The sequence below is a fragment of the Equus caballus genome, chromosome 19 (genome assembly GCF_041296265.1).
Source record: "Equus caballus isolate H_3958 breed thoroughbred chromosome 19, TB-T2T, whole genome shotgun sequence".
NCBI lineage: Eukaryota > Metazoa > Chordata > Mammalia > Perissodactyla > Equidae > Equus > Equus caballus.
Window position 1 is genome coordinate 60525414 of NC_091702.1, and position 24811 is coordinate 60550224.

Below are 24811 nucleotides of genomic sequence, written 5' to 3' on the forward strand. Positions count from 1 at the left end.
AGCTCAAGACAATAGACTTGCCTCTTGCTATGCCCTCCAAGATAGCAGCCACTACCTGCTGTGTTCATCAAGTGCTGTGCCAACAGCACAATCTTGTGACTATTGTGGGAGGGACATTTCAATCATGTGTGAAACATCCTGTTTGGGGGTATATAACCACTCTGTGCACCCCACTTATTCGGTGCCCTTTCTTCCTTCGGGAAGAAAGGCCCCGGGCCATGGTTCCTCATAAAGCTTTGTTTAATTTTCTCTTGCTATTCTGTCTCATGTGAATTTAATTTGTTCTCTGGCCAGAAGAACCCACATTTAGGTAGAGGAAAAGTCTTCCTCCCCTACAATGGCATAAATCTGGAATGAAAGTTAGAAAGAGCCCCATATCTCCTGGTATAGAAGTAGGAAGAACACAATCAAAACTGGGTCAAAATCTCGGCTCTGCCATGTACTCATTGAAGTTATGCCACCTCCAATAACTTCAGTCTCCTTTCTGTAAAGTGGTGCAGGTGATGCGTACCAGAGAGGTTTGTTGAGAGTATTAAATGAGATGATTTGTACAATGATCATAACTAATCATAAATAGCACAAAAACTCAATAAATGTTAGCCAGAAGTAGTAATAGCAAGAGCAGTGGTTGTACTTATAACACAGTACCCATTAATCCATTTCAGGATTTGTAATTATTAGACTTATGATATGTATAGCATATATATTTGTGAAATAAAGTTCTATCTGAGATCTCATTATTAGGCAACAGAAAATTTGCTTAAAAAAATAATGATTGGAGCAGCCCTGTGGTGTAGTGTTTGGGTTCAGCACATTCCAATTCAGTGGCCCAGGTTCACAGCTTCGGATCCCAGGCATGGACCTACACCACTTGTCAGCCATGCTGTGGCAGCAACCCACATATAAAGTGGAAGAGGATTGGCACAGATGTTACCTCAGGGCTAACCTTCCTCAAGCAAAAAAGAAGGAAGATTGGCAACGGATATTTGCTCAGGGCTAGTCTTCTTCAGCAAAAAAGTAAAAATAAAAAATTATGGTTAATAATTTTATAGGGACTAGGTCTCTCTTTAGTGAGAATATGGATGGTTTAACCCATTAGCAAAAGAGCACATTCTTAGACTCAACTAGAGAGAATCAGATGAAGAAAACTAATGTGTGAGATGCTTAAAATTTACAGCTGGATAGGATCAACTGTTTGCTACTCATACAGTTAACCATTTACTGATACCAACCCCACTTTGTATTTGTGGACTCTAGGGGAACAAGATAACTCAGTAGCATAGAGACGTATTGACTGGCGGTACCCTAGGCCAAGCCTGACTCAGAAAGAGGCTTTCTCAGACATGATTCAAGATCCTGAGCTGCAAAAAATACGTGAAATCCCTTCCCACCAGTTCCATTCCTCTCCTGCTATGATACCATAACTTTCAACCACAACCCATTTTATATACATGAACCTGTACCCTTTTCCTCTTCATGACCTTCAACATCTGACCTTCAGTGTAGGTGAATACACATTTTTACATCTTGGCGCTTCATTCCAAATCTCAAACCTCCTAAATTTATATTTCCTTTAAAATTCTTCTATGCCTTGTATATGAAAGAGATCCAGAAACTCAGTGTGCATGTACGTGTGTGTGTGTGTGTGTGTATGTGTGTGTTTTAAGTAGGCTTTCTAACTCAACTAGCTAGGAAGACAGGAAGCAAAGGAAGGTAATGCACAGCCCATCAAAGGCATTCTGTCTTAGGAAGCTTTTTCCCAGCGAGTGGGCCAGGGAATACAATTTGCAAGTTATCTTCCCCTCTCTGAGTTCATTGCTATTTTATTTTAATTTTAGACTTCTTTAAAATGACTAAGTCAACAAACAGGCACAGCCATGTCCAAAAAAAGTTTGAAGAAATGATGATTCTCTTCTTAAAGCAAAGTTGCTAGATGTTCTACAGTGATCTGACTTTGACCCCGGTCTGAACAAGAGCCAGGCACAAAGTATGTGGTCCCAGCAGCAGCATGGTCCAGAGAAGAGGGATAAATCTAGAAACAAGATGAGACTCACTGAGCTGAGAGGGGTTAGGCTCTGAGGAAAACTGAGCTGAGGTTACTCAGAATAGAGCAGTTTTTCCCACCTTGAAAATTATTTGTACTGGGTCATCTATCCTGTGAGCATGTGATGAAAGAAAAGAATCAATCTGTGGCCCCCTAAATGCCAGCGGATTTGCAGATTATCATCATTCTAGGAGAATACCTGTGAGGTGATCTATGATATAGTTCTAATTGTAAAGAAAGGGAATGGATGGAGTATGATATGCAGTCTTTTAGGAAGAAGTGGTTAGAATTCTGGAACTTCAACAAAATCAGCCTATGAACATAATTTTTATTTTTTTGAAGAAGAAGAAGATTAGCCTTGAACTAACATCTGCTGCCAATCCTCCTCCTTTTCCAGAGGAAGATTGGCCTTGAGCTAACATCTGTGCCCAACTTCCTCTTCTTCATATGTGGGACGCCTGCCACAGTATGGCTTCATAAGTGGTGGGTAGGTCCGTGCCTGAGATCCCAAACAGCAAACCCTGGGCCCCCGAAGCGGAGTGCGTGAACTTAAATGCTGCGCCACCGGGCCGGACCCAACATAATTTTTTTAAATCAATATTCAAAATTGTGAAGACTACAAAACAGCAAAAAACACAATTATTAAAAGAAACATAGTGTGTTTCATGGCTCAGTTGTGAGTTGTATTTCATAATTTGTCTTACATAAACACTAAATACTAACCTATTCCCAAATTGTCAGACAACTATATTCAAAGGATAGGAGGATTAGAGGTGTGTATGTGTGGTAGTGAGAGCAAACACTGGTGGATGGAAGAATGAAGGATGAAAGATAGCTCTTCCCTAACGGGAAGTAAGTAGATATATTTATTTTCTGTTGCTATGTATGAAATTAACACAAACATCATTTCAGCATAGCTCACCCAATTTCTGCACCCAAAAAATTTACCATAACACTAATTTATTATCATACAGTTTTTGTGGGGCGGAAGTCAGGGCACCCCTTGGCTGGATCCTCTGCTCAGGGCTCCCAAAGCTGAAATCAAGTTGTCGGATGTTGCATTCTCCTCTGCAAGCTTGACTATTGAAGGATCCACGTTTAAGCTTCCTCAAGCTGTCTGCACAATTCCTTTTCTTGCCTCTGCGGAATTCACGGCAGCTTGGTTCTTCAAATCCAGCAACGCCTACACACACACACACAGAGAAGGAGGGAGGTCGATGCTTCTAGTCACGTACCTCTAGATCTCCTTTTAAAAGGCTTTCCTGGTGAGGTCAATCCCACACAAGATAATTTCCCTTTTGAATAACTGAAAGCCAACTGAATAGGGGACTTAGTTACAAAGCACCCCTGTACTTTTGCCGTACAATGTACCATAATCACAGGCGTGATACTCTCTCAACGGTGCCATATTCTATTAATTAGAAGCAAGTTGCACATACCTCCTAACCTCAAACTCAAGAGGAAGGGGGCCCCCAAAGGCATGGACACCAGAAGACAGGAATCATGGGTGCCACATTCAAGTTTTACCTTTCACAGTAAATAATCCCTAAAACTAAAAATAAATCAAGAAATACAGTGTGTGTGTGTGTGCGTGTTTTAATATGGAGGCAAAAATCTAAAGAATCAGCAAAAATATATGAAAGTGGTTGCCACCACAGAGAAGTACATGGAGCAGGGATAGTTTATTTTCTAATTATTTAGCTCTTTAAACTACTTCCATGGATATGTTGTTTTATTCTAATTAGATTTTATTTGTATCAAATAATTATAATACAGGTCTTGTATAGAAGATGCTTAACCTTTTCTAAAATAAGAAAAAGCAATGGAAGCAGAAAATTTGGGCTGAAAAGCAATTTCTGAGAAAAGATCTGGGAGTGTTTTTGACTGTAAACTCAAAATAAGTCAATAACGAGATATTGTTGCTATAAAAAAACAAACGCAATCTCAGCCTTCTATTCATAAGAATATGATGAATAAACAGGAAAAATAATGGTCCTACATTATTCTGCATTGAAAATCCCATATTTGAAGTTGTGTTCATCTCTAGGCCTCTAATTTAATTCTATTTTTCTACTGTTGTAACATCTATAGTTTATTTTTATTATAGAATCAATATATGGTCTCTATGGAAAACTTTAGGAAATAAAAAGGAAAAATCTGCAATATCAATACTTGAAAATGTGTATTATAAATATTTTCGTGCTGATCTTTTTAGCTTTTTTCTCTGCTTGTATACATATTGCATACATGTCCTGCTATACAGGTACTTTGGATGCTACTTTTTTTAACTTGATAGTATATTATAGAATACTTCTGTTTTCAGCCAAAATGAAAAAACAAGGATTAAATAAACCTTCATTTCTGAAACATCTAAACCCCAGACAATTCACGTGAAACAACAGTTCTCATGATATTGACAGCAGGCAAGAAGGGTCAGTGATCCATGAGAGAAAGGAAATGAATGATGCAAGCCCGTGGTGGCCTACCTTACTCGGTGGAGAAAAATTCAAAGCCACAGAGCAGGAAAGAGGAGCCCACGCAAAACCTGGCAGCTGCCTGAGTTGAAGTGATGGTGCTGGGCAGCCAGGGCAGCCGCTGCAGCTGGAGTCTGCAGGGCAATGTTCTAGAGAAGAGTTCTGGAGAAGAGAGCTGCACAGAAAGAGAACTCTGGGGACCTTCTGTGAGGGTTCCTCTAGAATATTCAGCAGAGTATTGACTAGTGCGTGTGTGTGAAAAATCTATCTAAGGCCAGAGAAAGAACAACTTACGCCTGTAAGCTCTACAACTTAAATGAAACAGATAAGTTCCCTAAAAGACACCCAACAATCCACGCTCATTATATAAAAAATGGATACCTGAGTAGATATATTAATTATTATATATTATATTATATTATATATAATAAAATATAAATATAATATAATATACAAATGTAATATAAAATATATATAAATATATAAAATATAAATTTATATAAATAAATAAATATAAAAATGAATATAAAATATAAATGAATATATAAATATAAAATGATATATTATATATAAAATATAAAATAAAATAATAATTATATTATATATAGATATATATTAATATATCTTAGATATATTAAATTTTTAGTTAAAAACTTTATGGGCCACATAAAGCTCTGGGCCTAGCTGGCTTTACTCATGTTGTGAAACATTTAAGGAAGACATAATACAAAGTCTGCAAAATTTCTTCTATTATCTGAAAAAATAGGGAAAAATGAATATATCCCAATTCATTTTATAAGCCAGCATTGCCCTAATAAGAAATGAAAACTGCAGAAACAATATCCTCCATGAACACAGATGCAAAAATACCTTCCAAACTATTAGGAAATCATATCAAAAAAATTAAAAAGAATAACACATCTTGATCAAAGGAATTAACTCAGAAATGCAAAAGTGATTTAACATTCAAAAATAAATCAATGTGATGCACCCTATTAACAAATTTTTACAAAGAAAGAAAAAGTGGGGCTGGCTGGATGGCATGGTGGTTAGGTTTCAGTGCTCCTCTTTGATAGCCTGGGGCTCATGCGTTCAGATCCTGGACACGAACCTACACATAACTCATCAAGCCATGATGTGGCAGCATCCCACATACAAAATAGAGGAAGACTGGCACAGATGTTAGCTCAGGGACAATCTTCCTCACCAAAAAAATAACAAAGAAAGAAAAAGAAAAGTTATATGATCAACTTAATTGATATAGGGGAAAAAAATCTATTAACCCTATCCAGCATGCATTCCTGATAAAAGTTCTCAGCAAACTAGAATTCAAAGGGATTTCCTCAACCTCATAAATGCATCAATGAAAAATCTACAGCTAAGATTACAATTAATGGTAAATGACTAATTCTTCTCCCCTGAGGATCAGGGACAAGACAAGGCTTTCCATTTTCACAGTTTCTATTCAATAAGTACTGGTGATTATAGCTAGAGCAATAAAACAGAAAAAAAAAAACAAAGTAAAAGGTCCAGATTGGAAAGGAAAAGGTAAAATATTTTTCATTTTCTGATGATACGATTTCCAATGTAGAAAGTTCTATTGAATTTACAAAAAAAATTTTAATAACCTACTAGAACAAATAAGTGAGTTCATCCAGGTTGTGGAGCACAAGGTCAATATATTAAAATCAATTGTATTTCTAGGTACTAGTAACAAATATTGGGAAATTAAAAGAAAAACACATGAGACCTGTACACTGTATATGCTAATTAAGAAGACCTTAACTCATGGATCAGATAAAAGAATATTGTTAAGCTGTCAATTTTTCCCCAATTAATAAATAGAGTCGATGCAATCTCAATCAGAATCCTAGCAGGTTTTTTGGTTTTTATTTTTTTTAGAAGTTGAATGATTCTAAAATTCACATGAAAATTCGAAAGACCTAGAATTGCTAAAGCAACTTTAAAAGAGTAAAACCACGTTTGAGGACTTCACCCTACTTCACTTCAAGACTCATTATGACTCTCTAGAAATGGGGCTGCAGCCAGGATGAAGGGAGGCAAGAAGGTGCCTATGACGCAGAGTGCGACATCATACACATCGAGGGCTGACACGCGCACAAACCTGAGAGTGAGTGCCTCCTTAAATTTTATGCCTTAAATTTAAGCACCTTACTTGCTTCACCCCAATCTTGTCACTGATCAAGATAGTGTGGTATTAACATCAAGATCAACAAATTGAGAAAGGCAGTGCAGTGCAGTCATTGTGTTAAATACACAAATATATTAATAGAACAAAGGACAGAGTTCAGAATTAACCTCACATACATGTGGTTGGTTAATTTTCAATAGAGATGAAAAGGCAATTTAATGTACAATAGACATTTCTCCAATGATAATATCTAAATGGCCAATAAGCGCATGAAGAGATAGTCAACATTATTAGCCAACAGGGAAATGCAAATCACAATGAGATATTACTTCACACCCACTAGGATAACCATAATCAAAGAGACAGATAATAACAAGTGTTGGTGAAGATGGAGAGAATTGGAGCCCTCTATACTGCTGGTAGGAATGTAACAGATTCAATCAGTGTGGGAAAACGTTAGCCAGTTCCTCAACAAATTAGATACAGAAATATTCGGAATTGATGCATCTGTAGAGTCAGAAAGTGGCTGCCTATGCCTGGGGGCAAGGAGTTTTGTGGGAAATCTGGAGTGACTGCTAGTGAGTACGTGGTTTCTTTTGGGGGTAGTAAAATTGATTGCAGCTGTATTCGTTTGCTAGAACTGCTGTAATAAAGTATCACATACTGGGTGGCGTAAACAAGAAATTTATTCTCTCTCTGTCTGGAGGCTAGAAGTACGAGATCAGGGTGTCAGCAAAGTTGGTTCCTTCTGAGGGCTGCAAGGGAAGGATCTGGTCCAGGCCTCTCTCCTTGGTTTGTAGATGGCCATCTTCTCTTTTGGTCTCTTCCCATCACCTTCCCTCTACACACAATTCTGTGTCCCAAATTCCCCTGTTTATAAGGACTTAAGTCATATTGGATTAGGGCCCACCCTAATGACCTCACTTCAATTTGATTATCTCTATAAAGACCTTATCTCTAAATAAGGTCACATTCTGAGGTACTGGGGGTTAGGACTTCATCATATGAACGTTGAGGGGGACACAATTCAACCCCTAATAGTAGTGATGGTTGCATAACATTGAATATTCTAAAACCATTCAATTATACACTTCAAATGGGTGAATTGTATGGTATGTGAATTATACCTCAATAAGTCTGTTATATAAAAAATAAAAATATAGAATGAACCTATTAAAAGATCTACCAAACAGATAACCATTTTTTTAAAAAAGGCGAAATTTTAACAGACATCTCTCCAAAGACCTAATAATTACAAGAAAGCACACAAAAAGTTCTCAACATCATTAATCACTAGGGAAACACACATCAAATACATTATGTGATACCACTGTACACAAGGAAAATGACTAAATTTTAAAGACTGACTGTCCCAAGTTACAGCCAAGATGAAGAACAAGTGGAGATCCTCTCTATGGACAGCTTATCAGAAGTCAAAATTTTACAGCCACTTCAGAAAAGATTTTGTCAATTTCATATAAAGTAGAACATACAATTTCATTCCTAGATATTATTCAATGTTGTATAATAAAGAATATGGCTGGCCTTTGTCCCAGGTTTCAGGAAAAGAGTCTCTTTATCTCAGAATTCCCTGGTAATAGGAATGTCTTTGCTGTTCATGATGGGGCCTTGGGACCGCATCTTCTGAGATTATGCTAACAAGGTGACTCATTGTGGATCCCTAGATGGTTATGACTTGTATCCTTTTGCTATATAAAACTGTAATTGTAAGTATAACACTTTCCTGAACTCTGTGAGTCATTCTAAAGAATTGCCCTGCGGGGGTAGTAGGAACCCTGAATTTGTCATCAGTTTGCCAAAAGTGTGGGTGACCTGAGAACCCTCAATTTAATACTGGTTTTTGTGTGAAGTGACGGCAGTCTTGTGGAAGACTACGCCCTTAACCTGTGAAGTTTGAACTGAGTCTAGGTAGTCAGCGTCAAAATTGCATGATACCTAAAAAACTGAAAACATATCCAAATAAAACTCTACATGAGTGTTCATAGCAGCTTCATACAAAACATCCAAAAACGAAACAATCCAAATATCCATCTGCAACGAAAGAATAAGTAAGTAGTGGTATATCCATTCAATGTAATATTACCAATTAGCAAAAAAGAATTAATTATTGATACATAGAACAAATTAACAAATCTCAACGGCTTTATGCTAAATTGAGCCCAACATGAAGGATTAATGTTGTATGATTCCATTTGTATGAATTCTAGTGACAGACAGTAGATCATTAGTTGCCAGGAGCTAGGAATGGAGGAAAGGTATTTGACTGTAAAGCGGATTGAGGGAACTTATTGGAGTGATGGAAATATTTTATATGATGACTGTGGTGGTGGTTACAAGACTTCATACAGTATCTTGGTCCCAATGTCTCACAGCATATAATAATCAATTCTAGTCAACTGTAGATATAACTCTAAAGGGCAATATTCAGTTACTTTATTTCTTTGGAAGTTATGTGGAGGTGTTCACTGTAGGAAAATTCATCAAACTCTACCCTTATGATTTGTCCAATTTTTGGTATATATATATATTTTTTACTTCATTAAAGTAGTTTATGATTTTAAAATGCTATTGTTTATAACTCAATAGTGTTTCAAAGTTTCTGTTTTATATTTCTTATACATTTCTTCTTAAGTTTATTCCTAACCATTTACTTTACGGTTTTTGCTGATATTTTAATAGAATGTTCCTCATTATATTTTTCTAATTTACATTTGGCACATGAAAAAAGACTAGATTTTTAAAAAGTAATTTTGTAAATTAGCAAGTTTCCTGAATTTTCTAATTATTTCTAATCTTTTCCACTAGATTTTTTTAAGATTTGCAAGTAGGCTATGAAATCAGTGGTAAGTAGTGATAATTTTGCTGCTTTTTTATAACATTTGCAGCTCTTACCTTCCTTTTCTTGTCAATTGCACTATCTCAAAGTTTTAAGAATACAATAAACGATAGTAGTGATATACATTCTATCCATTCTTTACATTTTAATAAGAATTCTTTCAATATTCAACTCTGAAATATGATGTTGGTTAGTTTAAAACATATATTTGTCAGGTTAAGGAATGTTCTTTTTTCCCTTTTTTACTAAGATTATAAAATCAGAAATACAAACTGAATTTTATCCAATGCTTTACAAAATCTTTTGGTTTTTTTCTTTTGGTGAAGTACTGTTATATGATTTTAATTGATTTTTCAGTTATCCACCCCTATATTCCTAAATAAATCGCATTTGCTATTATTCTTTCATTATTCTCTAAGGTTAAATTTCACAATTTATTGTTTAGTATTTAAGCATCCTTGTTTTGTAGTTTGCTTTTTCTGTGATTTCTTAATCAGGTTTAGGATGTAGGACAATTCCTTAGTCGTAAAAATAAGTAATGTCTTCATTTTGTTCTTAGGGTTCTAGTAACATACACTATTTTTGGTCTTTGAGGATTTGAAAGAATTGCCCATGAAAGTTTTGGATCTCAAACTCAAATCGGTAAGATGAGAGGTTTAGAAATTGTGTTCGCTTAGGGAACCAGCTCTATCATACCGGTTCTGGGAGACCAGAACCAAGTAAGTTGAATTAACTGGCTATTTCCCTTCACTGACAAGTTAAGAGAGATTGAAAGAGCTTTTCTATCGTCTCCTTTTTCATTTATCTCATTCAGTATCATTTAAATATCTCTCTCATTAATAAATTCACTAGTCATAGGGCTTCAAAGAATCCCCATCTCTAAGGGTCTCATCCTCCAAGGCCACAGCAGGACCTGGGTCATAGTCACCACAAATGAAGTCCACAGACATAATCCCTGAGGAGAAACCAAGGAGTTCAGGGTAGAAAATGCTCCACCAGGAGGGTCACAAACCCTGAACCATGGAGTTAAGCCATAGGTCGCCTGAGTGCCAAGGTTAAAAATACATTGGAGCAGACAGAAAATGGGAGAATCAGAGCAGAGTGTCAACACACATCCAGAAGAGAAAAAGTAACACGCAGAGATCAGTAAAGTCCTATTCAGATCATATCTTACAAATATAAAGTGATTTAAAGTAAATTCATTGTACATTTGGCTTCCAATAGCTCACTTTCTGGGCCTTAATACACAATACCAATGCAAAATAGTAATTACACCGTGCAAATACTGAAAAGCATTCAAGAGCAGAGACAGCTGCTCATGAGCACACTTAGAATCCAGAGACACATTTCTTCACTTTCTCGTTGCATTGACTTTCTGTCCAATCAGTACCATCTTCGATGAAGAATGAGAAGTTCTTTCTTACTTGGTCTCCCTCTCTTCTTCCTTTACCACCTACATGGCTTGCAGCTTCCTGGCTTCATCCTGCTTCATCCCCTAAGATCCCACACTGTGGAGTCTCTTAAACTTCTTCCTTGAGCCCTCTGATGGTCAGATTCTCACTCCAACCTAGGAGGGCTCCATTCTTCAGTGTTGAGTACATATAAAATAAATCTTTATTTTTCTAAAACTCATTGCCTCTTGTGGCATAACTTTGTTGTGTTATCATGCAAAAAGATCTCCTCTCCACGAGGGAGGAGGATGGAAAAATAGAAAGACTGCCTCTTCCTGCAACCATAGCATTTTAATTCCCTGCCCTACTTGAGTTAAATTCTTTGAACTTCCTTTTCTGAAGGCTTCCTATTCCGAATTCTTTCACACACAGTGCCTATGAAGCAAATAAATAGAATGGCAAAGACAGATTTAAAAAAAGAACACATTGGCACTCATATCTAGTCAGAACTCACTTTAAAGTTACTATGGTATCTACAAGTTTAAGAGCAATGAAAAAAGTTCTACCACCATTTTCCTATGACAGTTGCTAAATATAAGCATAAAATGAAAGAGGGGGAATATAAGCCATAGCAATGGCACGTTTCTCAGCTTCTTTATATAACACAATAATTGGGAGATCGGTAAATTAGTCTTCTGCAGATTTAAGAATAACATTAATGAATAGCATCGCTGATCTGAGTATACGTTAAAATTCAACAGATTTTTATCTTCTCATCCACCCTCTCCAGCACCTTTTGCAACGAAATTCCTGATTTGATGTAGAGTTTAATCACTATTATTTTATTTGCTCCATGAAATTTCTTCCTTCAATGATCAAGAAAAAAATTAGAAAGTAAATATTTTATATGTAGACAGAGTTTGAGAGCAACATCACATACTACTAAGAAACTCCTTCTATTGGGAACATCATTTTGGTAGTAGGAGAAACATGAAAACAAACTATTGCTATTATTTCTCTTTGAGTCCCCATCATTACATGCTTCTTATGCAGGGACACTTCCCAATATAGCCAATGCTTATAATAATTGATTAAGAAGATTAAATCTATTAAAAACAAGTAAAATTTAATGTTAATAATTGACCAAGAAGTTTGATGGCCTCTCACTTTGTAAATTCTTTTTCTGTGAGTGTCTCAGGCTTAATACTGTGTATTAACAGGAAGATAAAGGAGAATCAAATTCAAATCTATTTCATGCAGGACTACCAGTACAATAAAATTCAATGGCAACCTTTAAAGGTTTTAGTATGAGTCATTCTTGAAAAAATATTTCAATTTATTTTTCAAGCTCCTGTCTAAAAGTCAGAAAGGAAAACCCGCTCTGTCTTTAAAAATCAAAGAAAGTAGTTTAATAGGCTCAGTACTTGTCATTTGACCAAAAAAACTTCAGATTTCTACCAGAGTCAAGATAGAAAAGATCAATTCAGTCTTTTAAAGAAGCAATGACTCAGAATACCGATCGCATCAGGACAAGGCCTGCTGTTTAAACTGCTTAGATTTTACAAGGTGCCATTAAGTACGCTTAAAGTGGATTGGACTATAAGTTGAAAAAAAAAATCCTTTTTGGTATCTCAACAATGGGAGAGATTTCTGTGAGTTCTAGAAGCTGTCTCCTGGACAGAGTAATGAGGAAATTGTACTTTGGTTCTGTTTCTTCATCTTCTTTTGTACACCCAGTTTTGGTTCTTTCTTAAGTTTCCTTTTTCACCTAGAAAAAAATAATTGGATTTATCACTACTAGTTCTAATTTTTAAGAGACTTATTAAGCCAGATCCCCTTTTCATTGTGGCCAGGGCTTAATAGGTCCTTTCTATATATGGAGGATTCCATTTTGCTGAAGAGTATATGAAATATTTCTTCCACTTGAGTTCAGTGTTCTGCCCTTTAGGATAAACATGGTAATGTAAGACTGAAATCAGGCATTAACCCTGAGTGTTTCAGGTATAAATATAGTGAAAATGTATATGTAGTCCAAATGAGAGCTCAAAACAAAGAGAATTTTAGTTAGAGACACAGTATAGTGTAGGAGTTTAAAGCTGTCTTTGAAATCAGAAGGGTCTAGATTTAAATTTTCATTCTACTAGTAGTAGCTTAAGTTTCTTCACCTGAGAAATGCAGAAGATAGTACACACAATATAAGATTGTTGAGAGAAATTGATGAACTAACAAATGTAAAATGCTTTGCATACTGGGAGTTCCAATAAATGCTATTATATCAAAGCAAGCTGTCTGAGACCATCATTGCTTTCATCTGGACAGGGCAAGATGGCAGTTGCTGGAGCTGTGAGGTTCTTTCAAGGCCCAACCTGCACTGTTTTCAGCATTTAGCAATCCAGGGACAGGCTCTCTTTTTCACTGGACCTCAGACTCCACCCAGACCTCAGCCTGCACAGGGCCACATTTTCTGCAGGACTAAGTTTCCACCCGTCTCAGTGATCATGCACCAGACCCCAGACTCTGCTGTCCTCAAGCCTTGAACAGCTCTCTGGACACCTGCAGGCACTTTAGAGAAGTCATATTGAAAACCAGCTTCACAGTTCTATCATTTCAGATCATCACCTAGACAAGTTTTGTCCAGTGATGTGCTCAGCACCACCCCCTCCTCCCATCGCAGTGTTCTCAGACACTGCTGTTCGTGCTCTGGACTCAGTTACTCTCTTCCAAGTATTTCCATCGCACTGACTGAAAACACGTACATTCCTATTTTCGTTTTTACTACTGTTTATAGATTCCTGGACTCTCTTCCATATTTATTGAAAAAATATGAATCTTGGCTCCCAATCTCCTACATGCTATGATGGGACACGAGTGTAAAAAAAGACTGTAAACCAGTTTCTAAGGATTCCACCATCCTGAGTACTTTCAGTTTCCGTGTGAATGACCAAATTCAATAAACCAAATTTACTATTTCTTGAACTCTTTTACTCCATTCAGCCTCACCTATGCCTGCACACTAACCAAGATTTTCTCATTACCTTGTCAAACTAGCACTCTTTCTATTACAAAATGTTGCCTGTGTCCAAAAGTAATGATTGACTAAATGAGAAAGTGTTTGTTAAGCAACTAACTCTGTTTGGCATGTTAAACAGCACCTAACAAAAGGTAACCACCTACCCTCATTTCTCAATTTTTATAGGCAAAGTTATACAATTGTTTTTTTTTCTTTCCTCCACACAGCTTTAAAATATATGTTGAAATGGCAGTACTCAGAAAGTCATAAATCATGTAGGTGATTGTAAATTTGTCATTCTAAATAGCACACTATACTCAAAGTAAAAGAATTGTTAACCTTTTACATACATAAAGAGTATGTCTATATTGCTTTTCCCTTGTGAAAGTAGCTTTCTTAGATTTCAAAGTATCTGATTATGCAAAAATTTCAAGAAAAACATTCATATTTACCTTCAACAACTATATCTTTGTAACAAGACTCATTCTTGGAGACTGAATAAGTTATTTGGATTGTGACTTGTGTTTGTTTGTTTGTTTGTTTTAAAGGGAAAACAAATTTGCAGTCTTTATTTCTAGAGTCAAAGCTGGAAGTACCCTAAAAAGACCATCTAGAACAGCTCTATCTTCCAAAGTGGTGACAAGATGGTCTTCAGAACTGAACTGTGCCAATAGCATTAGACTATTTTCCCCAAAAACCTTTCAGTAAAAAACTACAAAGAATATTAGTATAAAGGAAAATACCTAATTTCTACTCTCTGACGTAATCTCAATCTTCACATAAAGAGCACAAAGATGACTCTTGGTGTCACCTCAAGAGAGTTCTCATCTCATCTCTCATGGGAAGATAAATGTCAGTTGTACTCACCCCTGAATTATATTATTTTCGGCTCCCTTCATTAATCAACACTGAAATACTTATTGATGTGGTATTATAGAAGAAAATGGTTAAACTAGGGAAAATATTAGCAAATTGGAAGTTCCCAACATATTGCAATATGTTTAAATGCCTCACCAGAGACTTATCTGAAATTCATGTTATTATGACTTGCTTTTATGTTCTTGTTTTCTACTCCTTCCCACTGACCAATTGACATTTCTTAGTAGTTGAAAGGCCTTGCTCCTACTCACACTCAAAGCACAAGAAGAAAGCAAACAGCAATTCACCACTCTTTTTGCCTTTTCTACCAACATAAGCTACTCCCTTTTTTTTAGAGAACTGGTTTCATGGCTAACTTTCTACCTAAATGCCATGTGGTCTTTGATCTCTGGATTGCAAGGCTTATGTCAGGGTTTACATTCAGTAGGATAAAGAATTGAATGCTCACTATTGACGTCTAAGGACATGAACTCAGGAATATTATTGATGTTGTTAGATTTGCCGTATCACCACTTTCTTTGTCCCTTGTACAAGTCTTTGCCTATCTTCAATGACCTATAAAATCTGTTCTACTACTGCACTTTCATTACCTGTGTATTCTAATACATTTGATTTGTTTTATGGCTATTGAAATGCTGCATGTTGATAAATTCTATGACAGTCAAATGCGTGATTTTTCTTATCATCTAACATTAGTGAAACAAGTAACTATAAAATTTTAGTTGTTTATTGTTACAAATTGCACATTCTACATTCTACTTAGGCAGTTAACACTTGTCAAGAAATATTAAAGTTCCTATCATAATAAATTCTTAATTTTTAATATATATGAATAAAAAGAAGCTATTCAGTGGAAACACAGACAAGAACAACTCTTGGCTATTTTTCTGCACTGTTCACATCTTCCTATAGCACCTAAGAAAGTGAGGTAATTTATCAGAACTTAGTTCCTCCTTGATAATGCATGGAGAAAAGTTCTGTATCAGTCTCAAAAAGATGAAACTAAGATTGAGAGAATATATATAAAAGTTTCTCCAGTATCTAGAAGTAATTGAGCAAGATTTTCTTACTTTTATTCTTTAGTTCAGATTTGTTTGAAAGAGGAGTTGATCAAACTAGGAATTATATAGTGAAAAACAATTATATGAAACATTTTCTTCCTTATAATGTTAGCTGCTGTTAATTCATCCTGTGTTACTTCTGGTATGTATGTATCATCATTGCACTGACATTCCCACCAGATGGCAATGTTAAGACTTATGTTGCTATTTGATCGATTATAGATATGCATATATACTGTAGAAATGATTCCTGAACAAACTTGAGATGTTTGTTAAAAATTCATTTCTATCTCCTTTCTCTTTGTTGAATTCACACAAGTTTATACCGTTTTTTAAATTAAGTTTGGCATTAACTTCAAAGCAAATGATGGTTGTCATACTAAGGAAATCATCTAATGTCATTGTTACTGGTGGTTAGGAAAGCTTCTTTTGAACTAACTCACTCTTGAAAGCATTACAAAGTGTTGAATATTGAAAAGATTTACCTACTGTCTTATAACGCTTAATAAAATCAAAATACAGGACCTACTTAGAGATTGCTTATTAAAAATGCCAGAAGCAGGGAAATATGAAAAAATTCTGGGTGAGATTTTTACTCACAAGGCTTGAATATTATCGAGGAAGTGGAATGTAACGAAAAAGAGTTATTTATATTACACAAAACAGACTGAAGAAACAACAAAAAGCAGAGCAGAGAGAATCAGCTGTTCAAGTCTTTGCACTGGCATGCCACCCAAAATCTGTTTCTCTGGCCAGCAGAAGAGATCTCCCCCCAAAATAATGTCATTTTTGTTTCTTTATTCTTTGAGTTTTTTTCTTGATATATTAGTAAGTGCTTGTTCTTTGCATAGGATTAAGCTTCATCCCAGTCTTCTCCCATGTGGGTCTGCAGACTAGGGTTGGTCCTCAGACTATATGCTACTAGTCAGTGACCAGGTCAGTTAGAAATTCAGAGTATGCATTCATGGTAATTTGGCAAGGTAATTTTGTCTATTGAATTTCAGAGTAAAAGAAAATGATTGGGGCCAGCCTGGTGGTGTGGTGGTTAAGTTCACACACTCTGCTTCGGTGGCCTGGAGTTCACGGGCTAGGATCCTGGGTGCAGACCTACACACCACTCATCAAGCCATGCTGTGGCAGCACTCCACATACAAAATAGAGGAAGATGGGTACAGATGTTAGCTCAGGGGCAGTTTTCCTTACACAGACAAAACATAAGTAACCTAATCAGGGCACTTTTTGAAAGGTTAATAGATTTCATAGAGGCAAAAAAAGAAAAATTCTGTATGAAAGATTCTGCAACGTAAACATTCCTTACTGCTACTGTGAGTGCAGAAGAACAGACAAGAACAAAACTGAGCATAAAGATAGAGTTCCATAGATGACATTTTGTTTACTGTGGTCTGTAATCTCTGGTACTTAATACCATACTCACAACCACCTCTGTGATCAGTTACTGTATGCACCAGTGCAGATCTCAATGTTCCCTGGTCTTTGTAACACAAACCTTTAGCTTGTGACATAAAATAAGATCAGGCAATGATTCTCATTCTCCCTGAATAAAAAAGGGTAATGATGTTTTTTTCAAAAATAAAACTACTGATGTAAGTGATGACACAAGTAACCTAATCACTTGTTTCCTTCCAGTTAATTTAACCAAAGTGGAAACTATGAAAGAGAACACGAAGAGTATTCATTATTTCCTGTTCAGCCTTTCCCCAGCCTTCTGCCTGTAAGTCAGCAAAGTTCTAAGGCTCTCTAAACTTTCATCTTTTTCCTCGCTTTGTAACTCGAGCTTGATTGCTCCCTCTCTACTGTGGAAGAAAACCAAATTCTGTCATCTTTAAAAGAGAAGTTATAGGAGTCTCATTTTATTTAAGAACGATTTGAGTTAAAAAAACATCACAAGGTCTAGTTTATTTCCATTTCTCCTTCCGTTTCATTTTCTCTCTGGTAGAAAGCCCGACTTTGTACCTGGGTTTATTTCTCACAGGTAATCAGCCAGGCCTTGGTTCCATAGAAGAAAGTTTCCTTTAAACACCGTCAGGAGTTTCCCTGACAAATAGATGCTTGTAATTGGATCTCTCTGCTTTAGAAATAGTGATTCCAGATGGCTGCTTCTAGAGGAAGCAAGAATTTCCGGCTCCAAAATGATGCGGCCACAGCGCCCTCCCCCAACTGCTCTTAAGTGGGAGAGCTGTATGCTTTGAACTTCCTGACTGATGAGGTATTAGGAGAGGACTTCTGGCACTCAGCAGGTTCCTTGGCCGAAGGACTGTATTTGGGGCTCCTGCTGCTGCAGAGACCTCCCTGAGGAAAACACCAACTGTACTTTTCCCTCAGCACCATGGGGACGGTTAACTCTCAGTGTTTGTGCATCCATAGTTGAATGTAAATAATGCTCATGAAGTTTACGTCCTGAAGGTCAGCACATGGAACTCTGAAGAATGTTAGGTTATCAAATAGAGAAACACATTGAGAGCAAAGAAGCGTGAGTGGAGATCCAAGCTCTGGCATAAATTCGATACCAGTTCTTGTTATCTCCTAAACTATAGAAAACACTGTCCCCAAAAGAATCTGGTTTAAGGCTTGCAAAAATCTGTGAGGTTGGAAAAGCAGACATTTCACCTGTATTTTACAGATGAAGAAACTGAGATTCTGAGAACTTAGGTGACTGACTGGTGGTGGAGCCAGGGCATGAATGAACGTCTGCGTATGTCTTCTCTGAGGCTCTTTCCTGAATCCCAGGCTGCCTCACCACGTCAGAACCAGAGGAGGGATGAACAGGGAACTAAAGCCTGGTAAAACTATGGTGACAAAACAAAACCAATAGTAAAGCCACACATGGTTTTCTTTTTGTACTAAATTCATTGGTCTAAAACTTCCAATTCTCTTCTGAAGACCTATTCTAAAAACTTATCATCTTTTATTGTTTGTGACCACAATAATTTGGTTCCTGCAAAAGCAGACTCTTAGACAAGATTTTGAGTGCAAGTGGTTTATTTGAGAAAGAAATACAGTGAGAGGGTGCAGAAATGAGACAGAGAAGGGAAGAAGACCAATAAAGAGTGCATTCGTGAGTGGGGTTATCCCTTGTCCACATGGGGAATCCTCATGGGGGAACTCTCAGAAAGAGTATACAGAACAAAACAGAATTGTCTCACTAAGGGAAAGGAAGCTGGGATGTTACACGCCAGCTCTTGTCTGGTTGTCTGAGAGTTTCTCGTGAGGTGTTAACCCCATTGGCATTTCTGGATCTCTCCACTTGGTATGGACCAAGCAGGCTCAGGAGAGAGAGGAAGCCCTTATACAGAGAGAGAGAGAGACATAGAAAGCCGTAGTAGATAGGAAAGCTCCAGAGAGATAAGGGACCATAGACAGGGTACCAACAGCATCTGTTAAAATGACCTGGAAGAGAGTCGACAAAAGGGCATTTTGATGACTGTAACATAGCACAATATTGAGGCAAAGATGCCCATTCCCTAAATATTGGTCATTAGAAGACATACGTATACAGTGCATGTGTGTGTGTGTGTTTGTGTTTGTCTGGGTGTGTGTATTACTTCCTTCAGTGAGATTTCATCCTCCCATATCCTTTTGATGCAGAATTTATTCTCTTATGGCCCAATATTTGGTGTATGAGAGGTCAAATTTTATTTTGTGATCTAAAACTAAAAAATTCTTAAAAAATTATTGATGACTGCAGTAGAAAACTGGACAAATTGCATGAATAAACAATCCTCACCAAAAGAAATATAAATGACTAATAAACACGAATAAAGATGAATTTCACCAAAAATCAAAAACATGAAATTTATCAAAAACTGACACTCTGTTGAAATAGGGAGTGATTAAAAATATATTCACAAGATGTTTTTGATGACATAGAGAAATTCCTATCATCTAAAGCTGAATTTTTAAACAAGTTCAAAATTGTAGATGCAATGTTACATATATATATGTATAGACAGACCAGATTGGCTTTGCACTACATTTTATTTGGTAGTTACACTAAACTTTTTGGATATAATTAGCCTGGAAGTGATTACACCTGAGAGTAGGTTATTTTCTTTTCGTCTCTATTCATTTCCCATGTTTTCTACATCTCTTGTGGCAATATGTTATTTTTATACTTGGAAAAAGAAGTGTTTAAAAGCAAAATTAGTAATACACTATTAATATCTCAAAACTTCTGACATCATCTCCAACCATGTTACCTTCCGGAAATTACCAGAACCTTGCTTAGACTTACATACTTTTCTATCCTGTATCTCCTATTTCAGTAACATCATTTAAAGAAGTTCTACTGCTGGGATTTGACAAATAATTCTACATTCATTATGTTTGTCCTGCTCTATTCTTATGAATTTACTTTTTCAGGCAAAAACAAAAGTTTGTAGTGGTCAGTATTTCTCCTGTAGAAGCTTGTTTTCTTTGCTTTTGGACTTTTCTAAAACTTTTAAGTCTTTTTGCAGATTTGTAAATATAAAATTGTAAGTATGGACTCGCTAAATCTTTATAAAATAATTGTTTTGTTTATATGTTCATTTGTTTATTGTTTCCCTCAAAGTAAGAGTGAACTAACCCCAACGTAACTTACTGTTATCTTTTCCACACACCACAAAAAGTTTTACTTATTAATTCCATCCTTAAATAAAATGGTAAATGCAACGTACTATGATGTCAAGTGCAATGAACTTGACAGTCGGGAACTCAGTTTCCAGTGACAGCTGCCTTAACTAAAATGAATGGGACCATAGATACCTCCCACATGCTTACCTCCCAGCGTAACTATGCGCAATGCACTCAAAGCAAGTGTTTTCCTAAGCGCTTCCAACTTCGAGGATATCTAGAAGACAAAGCAGAATCTTCCATAGATTATGTAGGTTACACAGCATGGTCATATCAACTTGTAAAGTGTTCAGAATTCATGAAATGTATAAATGCTGTTATATTACACAGGCCATGAGCAGGTATGCTCACACACCCTCAGATTTACTCTGGGAAATCATCTGCAGACCATTCTTCACACACAGATTCCCATGTCTTATACTGGGTGAACCGTCTCCATGGTCTCCACCCAACAGAGTGGAGACCAGTGCCTGAGCTGTAGGCAGCTATTTTTAGGTGCTGGTGCAAGTCCTACCAAGACGACGATTCATTGATCAAAACATTTCTTCTCTTACAATTTTTGAATTATAGATACATACACAGGCACAGGTGGAGACTTATGGATATCACACTAACTGAAAAATACACAAGAAGATGCTATGAGGCAGTAAAAGCCATGATTAAACAGAAGCCACAAAATGGAAGGAAGATAGATACAGAGAGAGAAGCAGAGACACAGAAAAGCTAAGTGTCCAAAATGACGGGATTCTATAGTGACCACTAAAGCTGCTGCAGTGTCCAGAACAAGATTCAAGTTTTCCCTGAGACCTGATGACTTAAGTGCTGAAATAAGTGTCCCGGAGTAATTGATAAATCAACCGAGATCACCACAGCTAAGCTGAGAGGGCAGCTGTTCGTGCCATCAAAGAACAAACTAAGTTAACCATAAACTCATACAACTATGAAGGATAATAAAGGGACAGAAAACAAGCCACGGGAGTTTCATAATATGGGTGAAAGAACACATGCATTCATTGGATTTCATTTTATTTACTATGAAAACAAATCTATGCTAAAATTCAATGGAAATCCATTTCCCACTGATGTTTAAATGGAAGACCGCACTTATTTATGGACTTGCAGTCGGAAATTGGAGAAGCTTTAAGGTGGATTTGACTCTTGATTAAATTCTATTTGGCTATCAGAACAAACAGCTACAGGAGAAAGTATGCCACTACTCACAGCATTATAACTTAAATATATGCATTATGTTTTGAAAGTTTACAGGATCTAATTGTCTCTAGTTAGATACAAAGATCTGTTCCCAAATGTTTTTCTAATGAATGTTCTTTTCTCAGCATACAGGCCCAGCTTCTGCGCTACTTTTGGTGTGTCTTCTGGTTTCCATACGCACCTCTCTTGAGGTTTGGTTTCTCTCTATATCTATGATCTTTCGTTCACATTAGAGCCATATCAAATTCTATATATCTCAATCTCTAGTTTAACTTATTCTTCATTCTTTCTTTTATTTCTCCTTTTCCTTTTTCTTTATCTCTTGAATGGCCTGTTTTTTACAGATAAAACACTGAGCATCATAGAGAGACACTAAACAGAATGTTATGTTTCATTCTTAACTTCGAAGTCCACATAGTAAAACATAATGGTATTGGTATTGACTTATACTGAGAGAGAAGTTTAGAACTCACTCTCATACGTACAGAATGGTGCACATATATAAAGTCAATCTGAGGCCTTAAAGCAAAGGGTAACACAAGATTTAATGTAACAATGATTTCTTTGCATTTGAAATGTGATACGCAGCAAAAAGAATGTAATGAAGGCCTTTTTTTATTTCCAGGACACTTTCGTACAGTAGAAATCATTTTATTTTTCCTTTTTCCTCTCACAAATGTTATGAAATACAGGATATCACTGGCTTAAAACTAGGAAATGAGTGCTGTGAGGTCACTATGAAAACCAAGTGGATGAGCTAGGAATCAAATTGCCTAATGCCTCTTATCTCTTTCCCTCCTTTCTTCCTTCCTTCCTTTATGCCTACTGATATAATTTTTTCTTTATTTCTAGAAGAACCACTGCTTTTGCTTCAAGAAAAATGAATCCATACCGAGAGATGATTGCTCTGATTGTAGCTCTTTACTATGTTATATAAAAAATAGCATTTTTCTTTGTGCAACAGGAATTAATCGATTACAGTGATAACACTATTTTGTGTGTATTAATCTGGAAAAGGTCTTTTGGCTGACCTCCAGGAAGTGTTGCTTCTAGCTTTGACTCATAATCGTCCATAGAAGAACCTGTGATCCAACCCACATTCTAACACAATCCTCTTTCAGAGACTAATACTGAGAAAAAAAGGAAAGAAACTAATATTTATTGAATTCCTAATACATGCCAGATATTTTTTCAAATTACTCTTTATTTAAACTGCTCATTCATGCTATGATAAATGTACTCTTTTCTCGTTCTCCAAGCTCACAAGTTGGAGATTAAGTGGGTCTCCCCAGTCTGTGGGATCAGCCTGGCCGCCGCCCACAGAAGTGTCAGCTGCAATACAGTATCTTCCTACAGAAGACAGAATGTGTGAATGAATTCTAATTGATAAGTATTCCAGACCTGTTCTGTCAACTTACAATCATAAAAAGTGATTTAGAACTGAGGCTTCAACAGTTGCACTGTTTGGGACACAAAGGAGGCATGAATTAGAATATTTTTCATATTTTCCAAAACCATCTGAAAAACATTTAAAAGACATCTCAAAAAGAAAAGAGGTTTTTTGTTTGTTTGTTCTTGTAAATTAAAGCAATTTATTCCTTTTTTTTTCCTCTTTGACTACAATTTATTTATAAATTGTTTTAAATCACTGGCTAGGTAGTCTAAGCCTAGATGAACATCTCTGCCCCAGTCTATTAAACTTATGCCAATCCACTTGACGTGGCTTCCCTTGCCATTCACTCAAGTCAGAGCTCGTGAATTGATAACATTTGTGGCATTTTGATAGCAAATGTAAGAAAAAAGAGAATGGTCATAAATTTTATTTTAAATCGAAGTGGGTAGTTTTATGTTCTCAGACCAAAATAAATCTCACATGTTTTTGTAAGAACTTTGTAGAGTTGAGTCAAATTTTTGTAAATTTTTTTCTTTAACCATCTTAGCTTGGATAACCAAGCACTACGCATCCAAATATTTACTTTTTATTTTCATTTATTTTTTGTTGCTTGTTATGATTTTACGCAACTATTTATAGAATAAGGAATAATCAAATCAAAGCCAGAGATGAAGCTTCATGTGTCTTTAATTTCCCCCTGCTTCCCAATCAAAACATGATGTTCTGAGGAAGTACCAAAATAGGCACATGTGCTTTTGAGTAGCTGACTTGGAAACTGGTTCTTTCAACCTTGAAACTGTTATTGAGCATCTCCTATGTGCTACGCACTGTCAAAAAGACGCTGGGATGCAAGGATGTCTTTGTCTGTTCAGGCTGCTACAACAAAATACCATAGTCTGGATGGAATATAAACAGCAGAAATTTATTTCTCACAGTTCTAAAGGCTGGAAAGTCCATGATTCTGGTGCTGGCAGATTCACTGCCTAGTGAAGACCCTCCCAGGTTGCAGACTGCCGACTTCGCTCTGTGTCCTCTATGTGGAAGAGATGAGCTAGCTCTCTGGAGCCTTTTTTATAAGGGAATTAATTTCATTCCTGAGGGTTCTGCCCTCATGATCTAGTCACCTCTCAAAGGCCTCACCTCCTAATACTATCACGCTGGGTATTAGGATTTCAACATATGAATTTGGGTGGCACACAAACATTCAGACCATAGCAAAGGGTGAGTAAAAACAAAGAGTGTCTCTCTTTCACAGACGTTAAAACCTAGAAGAGATGGCAAACATAAAATAATCATACAAATAAATATAAAAATTCAAATGGAGCAAGTGAAACAGAGGAGGCGTGTGTGGTATTATGAATTTCTATAAGAAGATCAAGGAAGGCTACCATGAAGAAAGGGGTATTGTGTTGAAATTGAAGAAGGAGAAGAATTAAATAGATAAAGAAGAGAAATTCTTTCTACAGTGAAGGAAAAATATATCCCATGGTGAGAGAGAGCAAAATAAAGAAAAAGTACAGAAAGAAGGCCTACATGCCTGGAGAAGGAAGACTGAGAGTGTGGCGTGAGACGACACTAGAGAAGTGGACAGGCCAACACCACGCAGGGCCCTGTAGGCTCTGAGGACTAGTTTTGTCTTTATCCTCAGAGCATGAAAAGCTCTGTTTATTCAGAAATGTGACATGATTAAATATGCTGTAAAAAAA